General features: G+C 41.3%; 1 long non-coding RNA gene across 1 annotated transcript; it reads left to right on the top strand.

Annotated features, from left to right (window-relative positions):
• The first annotated feature begins 2,994 nt into the window (after window positions 1-2,994).
• Window positions 2,995-10,632, top strand: LOC143441584 (uncharacterized). The gene is made up of 3 exons (XR_013109145.1): window positions 2,995-3,176; window positions 9,534-9,709; window positions 9,825-10,632. It is a non-coding gene; the product is annotated as an uncharacterized LOC143441584 (long non-coding RNA).
• The last annotated feature ends 1,369 nt before the right edge of the window (window positions 10,633-12,001 follow it).

The raw sequence follows: 12,001 nt of genomic DNA, 5'->3' as shown, positions 1-12,001 counted from the left end.
ATAGATACTTCTTAAAATATATATATATGAAATGGATTTTAAATGGCATCACCAAATAAAAGGGGAGACAATGTACTAACCAGACAATTTATACCACCAACTCAAACCTCCAGTGCCAAGAAGGGTAGCAGCTTGTTGAGTCACTGGCCAATGGAACCCACACTCCCAAATATTACGGCTACTGCCAAGTCTTTTGGTTGTTCTCTACAATGATCATAACTGTAAGACCCTATTGCTGACAACAACACTTACTTATGTTAATTGAACGTAAAGAGTTTGAACTGCTGCCTAATTAGATGCTTTACCCTGACTGACTAGCATCATGGTCCTGGAGGGTGCTCTACAAACTACTGGAGGAGAAAGATAATCGTCACTATTACCCAGCAAGAAGCACTATGATCTACAATAGTGACCCGCCTCTAACATATACTGATGCAACAGGAGCACAAATGTTATGGGGGCAACCAACCACTTTTTGATAGAACTTAAGATCTACTCCATCAGATGGACCCCATACCTAACAGCGGTAAAGTGGCCAAGAACCTGACACGGGTCACGGGCCTAGAGGAAAACCAAATACTGTTTGTTTTGCTAAACATATCAGTAAGATGATTCCTAATGGCATATTGCTGGACTATCATTAGACTATCACAGTATAAGTAATTCACATATTTGATACAATCCTAGTCAAAATATCTACAACATTTTTCACAGAAATAGAAAAAAATTCCTAAAACCCATATGGAACCAGGAAAGATTCCAGAAAGCCAAAGCTTTTGGTAAGATGGTTATTTTCATAATGTTGAGTGTACAAATCCACGATCATGGATGTTGTTATCTCTCTCTTCAGAGAGATGTCTTCTATGCTGTTGTGAATATGTGCCCATGATCTCTTTGCTCGTTGTCAGTGTTTGTGGTTGGATTTTTATAAGTTGATTTTGTAGCCTGTCAGTTTGCTGAAACTGTGAATTGGGTTGACTAGTTTTCTGTGGGAAGTTTTATGTATGAGAGTATTTCATCTGCAAGTAAGGATAATTTGGCTTCTTTTCCTATGTGCACTTCTTTAATTTCCTTTGGCTGCCTTACCATTTCAGCTTGTGCTTTAAACAGTGGACAGTCCCTGTGCCATTCCTGATTTTAGTGGGATTGTTCTGAGTGTTTCTCTCTTCAGGATGATGTTGGCTGTGTGTTTGTCACAGCCTTTATTATGTTGAGGTATGTTCCTTTCCTTCTAGCCCTACACTCTCTTAAGATTTTTATCATAAGAGCATATAGTTATATCTTGTCTAAGATTTTCTATATTTATTGAAATAATCATGTGAATTTGTCTTTAAGCCTATTTATATGATTTGCTATACTTATTGACTTCCATATGTTGACCCCTCCTGCACTTCCTGGAGAAAGCCAACTTGATCATAATGGATGATCTTGATAGGTTCCTATATTTAAATAGTTTGTTAGTATTTTAATAATGATCTTGCATGTACATTCATCAGGAATATTGTTCTGTAGTGTGTGTGTGTGTGTGTGTGTACATGTGTGTACTTAGTTTTGGAACTAGAGTAATACTGGCTTTATGGGATGAGTTTAGGAGTGCTCCTCTGTTTTTATTTTTAATAGTTTCGGAAGCTTTGGTTCTAGATCTTCTCTGAAAGTCTGGTAGGATTTTATGAACCCATCCAGGCCTAGGAGGTTTTAGTTGGAAGATTTTCATTACTGTCTCATTTTGTTCATATGCTATCAGTCTGTTCAGGTTATTGGTCTCTTCCTGATTTAATTTTGTTAGTTTGGATGAATTAAGAAATGCAATAATTTCTTTTAGATTTTCTAACTTTACAGAGTAAAGTTTTGTAAAGTTTTCCCTTATAATATTCTGAATTTCTTTGGTGTCTGTTGTCATGTTTCCTTGTTCATTCCTGAGTCGATTAATTTTTTGTCTGGATAATCTGTTTATTAGAAAATGAGGGGTGTTGAAGTCTAACTGTGGAGGGGAATGGAGGTCAAAACAGAGGGATGGAGGAGGGACAAACAACAACAAAGTTGTTTGACAAGGCTTAGGGAATCACATTACTTTATATTTACCTAAAATTACATAATATGTTATATAAAATAACACACACAGAGACACACACACACACACAGTTATGACATTTGGGTTGACAGTGTTCTCCTCAAAAGCTATAAACTACCTAATAACCCCCCCCCCCCCGTACCAGGCATTAGAAACCATCATTTAAGTCTTTCACATTGTTGATCAAAGTAGCCAAGTGACTCCTAAAACAATATAGACTATTACTGTTGTCCTTAGTTACCTCTAAGAGATTCAAGGTATGTTCCTATTGTTCAAGAAACCACATACTTATGACACATGATCCTAGTGAAACAAGCTGTATCTAAACTAAAACCTCCATCCTGGGGTCAAACTTCTATATTACTAGAAAGTACTGTGAAACTAGAAACTTCCATGGTATGGAAGCCACCAGTAGTCATATCTAGCTATGATGCCTATCAACCAGAACAATGACCAGCATGGCAAGGTACAGTAGTGATACTTGTATCTTGGCAGTAACCAAAGGCTGTCAGATTGGACTTAAGACCTACTTAATAGGAGGAAAGTCATGCCTAGGACTAGAAGCCTAGCCAACCACTTGGGGATAGTGACATCATAAATTTTGGAATGGTGGTTCTTAACCTAAGGGGGGCAATCCCTTTGGGGCTCTAATGACCCATTCACAGGAGTTGCCTACCACCATTGGAAAATATAGACATTTACATCATGATTCATGACAGTAGCAAAAATATAGTTATGCAGTAGCATCAAAAACATTTATTTTGTTTGGGGATCACCCCAATATGAGGAAGTGTATTAAAGGGTTGTAGCATTAGGAACACTGAGAACCACTGCCTTAGAAGATAGTCTACTGCTAGTGCTTTACTAGACCAGCATAATTCCTGACTGTATTCTACGACTTATCCTTATACCCATAGGTAAGTATAGCTTTTATCCCTCATCAAGAACGCCTCTGTTGGTAGTAAATAGAGACCATTATGGAAACTACAACTGGAAACAATGCAGAAATCAATGGATCATTTAACTTCAACACAACTCCTGTACCTAAGGAAACATTGAAGAACATGGGAGGAAAGATTGTCAGAGCCTATATAAAGAGTTACAGGTAAACTAATGGCTGCCAAGAGAGGGGGGATTGCCCTCTTTTAGGGATGGCCTCTTTCAATGGTTATGCAATACAAAGTTAGCCCTGAAATAAATCGAAGACAAATAACAAAAATGGATTCAGCAAATTCCATTTGTTTGTTTGTGTGTGTGTGTGTTAAAGGATGACCAGAGTTGTTGTTATCCTCTTCCTCCCCCTCCCCCTCCCCCTCCCCCTCCTCTTTCTTCTTTGCTTACAAAGTTCCAGAAACACAAAGGCAAGTCTAAGCATGACCTGGGATATTAGACACCTATTTGTGGTAAATGGATTTTGCCACTGTGGGATTGGCTCAGAATTTGTTAGCTGCAAGACCAGAAGGATTGGAACAATTATATTTTGGGTAGAATTCTTCCTAGCTTTTTAAGGAACATAGAAACTTGAATTTTTCCTTTTTCCCTTTCCTTTTCTCTCTTCTCTTACTTTCTTTCTCCAAATCATGTCAGCTTTGGAGGCTGTAGCATGAATCCTCGGTTAGTTACTGCTGAGTGCTGTGTGCTGCTCACACAGTGCACACTGGTATTCTTGGCTCCATGTGGAGAACTTCATCCCTTTGAAGTGATTCTGGGTTTAGAAGATTATTGTTTTCCTTGTGGTTTCCTTTCAGGCAATTCCACTGTATGTGACAACGATGCAAAGCAGGCAGAGTTGACTTAAGGTTTCAGAACAGGGCTGAACTAGGCAACCAGACTCTCCTTCCTCAGTGCTATAGCTGTGCTTGACTTCAGTGTTGTCTCAGAGACATGCTTATTAGCAACAGAGAAATAGTAAACTAAAGAAAATGACGGCGTAACACGGAGAACAGAAAGAGAACCAGTCAGTGCACATGATAATTAGACGGCAGGACCACGTCTGAGCACTTCAGTATCTGTCATAGTTATTTTTGTCATTGCAGCATGGCACACTTTATACTTAGAAGTTGGAAAAGGAACGAATACTTACCAATGTCTGTAATTTGCCAGACACTGTTCTGAACACTACACTTTTACTGTCTTATTTAAAACCCTTGCAAAACACTTTGAGGTAAGAATTTATAAGACTAGAAAACTTAAGTGCTTAGAAAACTGTCCTCCAACCCTACAGCCCACTCATAACTTTGTTGTGATCTATAACATATTTAAATTACTATTATTATTTGTGTGTGTATGTATGTATGTGTGTATGTATGTATGTATGTGTGTATATATATGTGTGTATGTATGTGTGTGTATGTATGTATGTGTATATGTGTGTATGTATTTATATATGTGTATATGTATGTGTGTGCATATGTGTGTATGTGTGTATGTGTGTGTGTATGTGTGTATATGTGTTTGTGTATGTGTGTGTGTATGCATGTGATGTGTGAATTTTGAGTGAGTGACTGTGCCACAGTGTGGAGGTCAGAGGACAAGTTATGAGCACTGACTCCCTCCTTCCACTTTGAGATCTGGGGATTGAACTTAGGCAGCCAGGCTTGTATGGCGAGTGCTTTTATGCATTGAGCTAGCTCACTGGCCCAGAACTTTTAAACAGAAGTAAATATTAAGTAAAGCTTCCAAAGACTTTAGTTTTGTATAGCAAAATAATGTAGTAGTGCCCATGTCTTCCCTTGATTCTAAGTGTGCGTGAGTACTTTACCTGATCGTAAGTCTGTATGCCATGGCCATGCCTGGGGTGCCCACAGGGACCAGAAGAGACTGTTGACTCCCCTGGAACTAAAGTTACTGATGGTTATGAACTGCAGTGTGGGTTCTGTAATTAAATCTGGCCAGGTCTCCTAACCACTGCCTCATCTCTCCAGCCCCCAAGCAAGATCATTTAAACAGATGCAAAAACAGTTTCCAAAATTAATGTTTACACAATGCAAATCTCAGCTAACCAGAAAGCGTGGTGTTTCCTCAGCTAAATAAACAGCATTTGTGTGGGGCCTACAGAGAGCTCAGTGGGCAAAGGGCCCTGCTGTCGATCTCAGGGATTTCCTACTTTCTTCCAGCACATGATGGATTGCATTGTTTGACTTCAAATGTTGAATCAGCCTTAAGTTCTTATAATAAACCTTTGGTAATGAGATACAGTTTCCACCATGACATGGTACCACAATATACTTAGGAACAAAGCTTAGAACTGTGCCTAAGGTCTTTATGCCAAAAGCCATAAAATATTGCTGAGAAAAGATAAAAATTTGAATGAAGAGAAAGATGATGCTCACGAATCAGAAGCCCTTTTCCTCACATCGACAGGGCCAATGCAATGCCAATCAAAATCATAGCAGATACTTGGTTTTGGTGAAAATTGATAAGTTGGCTAAAAGCTTATGTGGAAATAAAAGTAAGCTAGGGTAATGAAAGCAACTGAAAACGATAAAGAATGTAGTGCTAAAAAGCCACGTAGGAAATTGCCTAAGTGAGGAGAAGGGAGAAAAGCATTGGCGGACAGACGGGGAGAGTCAAGGACAGACGGGGTGGGGGAGTCAAGGACAGACGGGGGAGAGTCAACACAGAAAGTAAGAAGGTTGTAGGTTAAAGGAAGTTCAGGGCGGGCGAGGGTCACGGAAGTCACGAAGGAAGGAGTGTGGATTGTGCCAGCCACACTGTAAGTTAAGAGTATAATACTGCCCAAGGACTATGGGAGGCCACATTCAAAATGAGACAATTAACACAAGCACATTCATGTGAAACGTGTTATCTATTGTTTACAAACAAGTTGTATACTCTTTTAATAATTTGTTACAATATATTTTTCATGACTTCCTTCTAAGCCAATAAATTTCCCATTTCAAGGAGTACATTAAAATCAGCCAGGTCTGTGGATAATGTTATATACAATCCTAGCACTGGGGAGGCTGAGGCAGGGAGGTGTTAAGTTCAAGGTCAGCATGGGCTACACAAGAAGACCCTGTCTTAAAAAAAAACAGAACAAAACAACTCACAATGAAAAAACACCAATTAAGATAAACAAAAAGTTAGCCAAGTATGTTTGTTATAGATCATTTTGATGGACAATTAAGTTATTGAATTACATATTATTGACTGAACCATTAGTTAGCCTCTGTCTTTTCTTCTCTTGGAACTTTAACTGTCAACTATCATTCACTTAATCCAGTTAATCCAGTTGTTGATGTGGGAGCCAAAGGACTTCTGAGGTCTGCAAGTGACCCACAGATGAAGGTATAAACTATCTTTATATTACTGAGATGGAAAAAAAAAATACCACTATCACCACCAAACCATGGTGAACTCTTACAACATTTGAGTAAATTAGTTGGCTTTAAATGATGTCTGGTACTGTATTTTTACCTGAAGTCCCAACCATTATTTCTCATGGGGAATGGTGAATTAAACAGTAGTGGCATTTCTTATTTGTTTTGTACAGGAAAGAGTTTCAATAGTCAGTGTAAGCAATGTTGGCAGAAAACCTGATCTGTTAGTTCTGAGGGCTTCTACCTGGCCTTCAGGTCAGGAAGATGTAGAGAAAGTGTGCAAGAATGAGAGCTGAAAGCTGAGGAAGTGCTCACTGGCCAAAGAACTTCTATGTGAGTATCGGGATCAGAGTTCAAGGCCCAGAACCCAACTAAAGAAGCCGGGCATGGAGGTCCATATCTGTAATCTAAGCACTATGGAGGCAGTGACAGGTGGAACTTTGGGGTTCATTACCCAGCCTGCCTAGTCTAATTGAGATCTCAGGGGTAGAGGAAGTCAAGAGAATTAGCCAGCAGGGCATGCTTCCCCCTTTCCACACAGCAGCAGGATTTCCAGGTGAGAGAAATAATCACAGAGGCAAAAGTTGCCAAAGACAAGAATCACTGAGGAATGTGGGTGGTTAGTCATTTGGAGAGGCCAGTTTTGGCGTCTTGAGCTTACATGCTATTGCTATCCCTTCTCAGGAGACCTCCGTTGAAAGATGCTGGGAATGAACCAAATTTCAGCCTGTGGGTTTGGTTGAAACCTTCAATAACTCCTAAGAAATGCTAGTCCAGAGTCATAGTGTCTCACAGTTGTCATCTCCACCCACAGTGTCAGACTGCTGGTCTCCTACTTTGGCAGGTCAGCACTTTCTGAATGTACAGGCTCATGTTGGCCAGAATGCAGCGGATTTCTGCAGTTTAGTGGTCCCTGGGCGCAGCACTGTCCATGGTGGGAGGTCCTCTCAGAACAGATAGCTGGTGGGAGAGCCTAGGAAAGAACCACCCTTCACACTGTCCATAGTGGGAGGTCCTCTCAGACCAGATAGATGCTGAAGGAGGTCAGGAAATAGAGGGCCACCCTCCAGCAAATGCGTCATGGCTTTGGCTGATCTGCAGAAATCTTCTTTTTCCCACCTTAAGGAGAAGGGACCCTCCCTGTCCTCCCTTGAAAGTAAACACTGCCTGTCCTCTGTGGAGTCCTTTCTGTCTGTGCAGCCATGTTCAGCGGGGTTATCTGGATTAGCTCTCCTCACACTCCTTACACAAAGAAAAGTGCACACTGGCAGCTGAGCTGTAGGGTATAAATGAGGCTGTTCAGAATTCTGCCACCCACCGGCAGGTCCTTTTGGGGGTGTTTGGGAGCCGTGGTGGTCAGCTTTGACTGTAAACATGATTGTATTAAGAGATATCCAGGATATTAACAACACAACCTCTAGGTATGTCTGTGAGGTCGTTGCCAGCGACAAGTGGTTTGAGAGGCCTCCAAACTAAGCAATGGCTTAAACCATTGATGGATTCATGGGTTAAGTGACCTGTGGGGAGATGGCGGAACCTGGGAGGTAGGGCTATGTTGGAAGAAGCAACCCTGTTTCTGGTAGGATTTAGGTACCCAATCCTTCAACACCTTTCTTTCTTTCTTTCTTTCTTTCTTTCTTTCTTTCTTTCTTTCTTTCTTTCTTTCTTTCTTTCTTGCATGCTTTCCTTCCTTCCTTCCTTCCTTCCTTCCTTCCTTCCTTCCTTCCTTCCTTCCTTCCTTCCTTCCTTCCTTCCTTCTTTTTGTTTCCTCTTCTGATGCCAAAAACAGAAAAAAAATCAAGCTACTTATATTTTGTGATTGTAAACACTAACAACCAAAGTTAACTTTGACACTGGTCAGGCTTCTTTTATTTAGTTGAAAACCTGTACTGGTCTCTGGACCCTTCTCCAGTGCTCTTCTGCCTCCTAGAACAGAGTGGGCTTGTCTCCATCATCGCACTCAGCTGGCTTCCCTGTTCCTTCCAGGTGGTGTTAAAAGTTTCCCTCGCTCTTCCCCAAGCAGGAAGAAGCAGTGTGTGTGTGTGTGTGTGTGTGTGTGTATGTGTGTATGTGTGTGTATGTGTGTGTGTGTATGTGTGTGTATGTGTGTGTGTATGTGTGTATGTGTGTGTATGTGTGTGTATGTGTGTGTGTGTATGTGTGTGTATGTGTGTGTGTGTATGTGTGTGTGTGTGTGTGTAAGAAAAAACATCAGCAAAGAAATATGGCTAATGTTACACAGTTGAACAAGACAAAAAAAAAAAAAAAAAAAAAAAAAAAACCCAAAACCCAAAAATCAAACCATAAAACAAAAAAATAGTGTGTGTTTGAGAGTCTGAGAAACACAACAGTGAAAAGAGGGAGGGGGCAGGGAGAACAGGAAGGATAAAAATACAGTTACAACAGGAAGGAAATGGAAAATAAATAAATGAAATTCCTTTACTCAGACGGAGCCCCTTGAGGGACGTGTGCTAGAAGGCCTGGAGGGGGTGGGTAAGATTCATATAGGATTGTGTAATTTATGGGGGTTCCTCTCAAATCAATTGGAAAAAGACAGCCTACCAAATTCATGGGGGGCTCATTTAGTTTTTCTCCTTCCTCTGCAGCCAGGCTTTCTGGCTGTGTGGATTTATGAGTTGTAGCTTGTTTGTTTTGTTCCTGTTGAGGTAAATAGCTCCGTGCCTAGGGCATTTATGATTATCGTGTAGGGGAACGTAGATGATGAATTACTTCCTTTCATTTGTCTTTTGACCAGAAAAACGTCTGTTTTCCTAGCAATTTGACTTTTAATGTGCGATGGCTTCCCCCCTCCCCTTTCTTTCAGTGTGATTGCAGGTGTAGCACAGATGGTTCTCATTCGCGGAGGTTAGGTGGCTTAGAGGTAAGACCTTGCCTGTCCACATGAGGCCTGAAAAGGGAAGTCACTGTACTTAGCCAGATGGAGGAATTTGTGGCTGAGCTTTAAGGCAGCCACACCTGCCATGTCAGTCTAGCCGCTGGGACTGTAGGCGCACACGGCTTCCCAGTGGCTTAAGCCTCTCTAATACCGTTCTTTTAAAGCCTCCATGTCCGTTTCTGATCTTGCTGAGAGGGAACATCTTCAACTTTGACTTAAAAATAACTTGACTTTTCTCCCACAGAAGCCTGTGTAACATCAACGTGCTTACCCAGCTGTGGACTCTGCACAACACAGCACCAGCCTGCTTCTGAGAGAGATGTCTTCTCGTGCAACTGTGGCATGACTGTTTCAGCATCAGCACCATTTCCTGGTTAGATGTGAGGCCTGTTGCACAGGCAGTTTGCCTGGCATTCTAAAGTTAGTCAAAAGCCTCTGGCATGAGAGGGCATAGGCCATAGGAGAGAATCCACTAATGTTTTGCTAAATGGACACATTGGTCAAACTACCTTCTAAATACTTATTCTCTCTACAGACCCGTGCTGCTCTCAGCCGTGGGCCGGCAAGTGGCTCTTTGCCTTTTTGCAGTGAGCAGGTCAACGAAGAGTCTTATATTTGGTCAGAGTGCTGAGACCCACGTGACTGTTGAGTGCTCAGGTTCATCCATATCACCCTCTCCAAGGCCCAGGGAACATTGTGGAATCTGAGATGAAAGACTGTATTAGTGAGAGGCCGAGGAGGAGTGCTATGACCCACTAGACGTGACGCGGCTGCTGCAATCAAGAATACACAGTAGCTATGGCTACCTGCCCATGACAGGGCCTTTCAACACCCCATCACGGGTAGCAAAGTGTCCATACAGTCTTGCCCCTTCCTGAGGAGCTATTAGTAATTAGTGGTTGCAGGGGAAGAGTGTCATTTTTGTCAATGGTCAGCCACTGATCAGTTGTCCTATGTCAGCACACACTATCAATGCTTATAGAAGCAACCCTAATTAAATCAGGGGGTCAAAAGAAGACATGAGAGCACCCGGCGGCTAGTTGGGCAGAAGACAGGGCTTAGAGGGAGGGAGAGGGGGATGAGAGATAGTGAATGAGAGTGAATAACAATCACCATACATATACATCCGAAGCTGTCAGAAATAAACAAAGAATAAAGCAAGCAACCTGAAGTAAACTTGAAGTAGCTACTGGCTACTGAGCGTGTTCAGACATGCCTTGTCTGAATTGAGATGTGTAGAAATATATATTGGGTTTTGGAGACTTAGCATAAAAAAATAAAGTAAACTGTGTCATTAATGATGTTTATGCAGATTTATATGCTAAAATATAATATTTTGGTTATAGCAGGATAAATAAAATATGTTATTTGAATTAATTTCATCTGTGTCATCTTTTTCTTTTTCAAATGTGGCTACAAGAAAACTTCAGATTACATATCTGGCTCACACATGTGGCTTGCATGCTATTTTTATTGGACAGTGCTGAATTAGGAGCAGAACACAGGAAGTCCAAGTCTGGTACTGTCATTTCCTGCTTCATGACCTTGGATAAGCGGTTAAAATTCTGTGAGCTTCCATTGCTAGCTAGCTAAACAAGAATAGTAACAACCACTCCGTGAGAGTGCTATCATTAACTGCTGTTGCGTGTGCTGTTGACTGAAATAATTTTTGTAGTATCTGGCAGATGCCCCACTGCCACGTTAGTTCCTGTTCGTGCCCATTTTGTTTGCCAGCAGTAAAGGTGACCGCTTTGCTCATGATAACTTGCTCACAGTCAGGAAAAAGCAATCTTGTATTTTGTGGTCCTTGACAAAAATCAGGCACAGCAGCTCTGAGGACAGAATTTACTGATTTCAGCTGGCTAGTTGTTTGAGGCTGAGCTTTCAGCCTGGTGCACCTGCCCTGTCACACAGCGTTACAGTGGTTGCTGGACAGGTACTAGGTCCCACTGAGCTAAGCTTCCAAAGTGTCTTAGAAAGCCTCAGTGTAAGGTTTTATTCTTCCTACCTTCACTTTCAAGTTAAAAAGTGGAATATTCCTGGAGCCACATTTAGCGACAACCAAGGAATAGGCTCAGGCTGTGTCAACCCCCCATGACTCTTTGGCCTTGTTGTGCATGGGCAGTCTGGGGAGTGAGGGACTGTGTGTTCAACTGGGCCAGCTGAGCTGCTAGGCCTGGGGACTCTTTACCTTCAGGCCTGACACTTTGTTAGGACAAATGTCTTCAGCAGGCATATTTGGAAAATAACTCATATATTTCATGAGACAATTTATGGACATCAAAAGGAAAACATGGAGTGCCTGGGACAATTCTATAACGTGGCATTTGGTGACTTATAGGAAGAAAATATATTCTTTGGAAGATACAATTTATCAAAACTCAAAGGGGAAGCAGACATTTTACACAAAGGACATCTATTAAACAAATTGACTCAAAAATAACACAGGGGAAACATCACAACTTGTTCTAGAACAGCAGTTCTCAACCTGTGGATCAGGATCCCTTTGGTGGGTCAAATGACCCTTTCATAGGGGTCACCCAAGAAATACAGAAAATACAGATATTCACATTACAATTCTTAGCAGTAGCAAAATTATAGTTATGAAGTAGCAACAACAACAATCTTATGGTTGGGGTCACCATAACATGAGGAGCTGTATTAAAGAGTTGTAGTATTAGGAAAGCTGAGAAGCACTGCCCTATAAGGTAA

Source organism: Arvicanthis niloticus, chromosome 3 (assembly GCF_011762505.2).
Source record: "Arvicanthis niloticus isolate mArvNil1 chromosome 3, mArvNil1.pat.X, whole genome shotgun sequence".
NCBI classification, from domain to species: domain Eukaryota; kingdom Metazoa; phylum Chordata; class Mammalia; order Rodentia; family Muridae; genus Arvicanthis; species Arvicanthis niloticus.
Note: the sequence above shows the minus strand (reverse complement) of the source record. Positions and strands in the feature narration are given on the sequence as shown.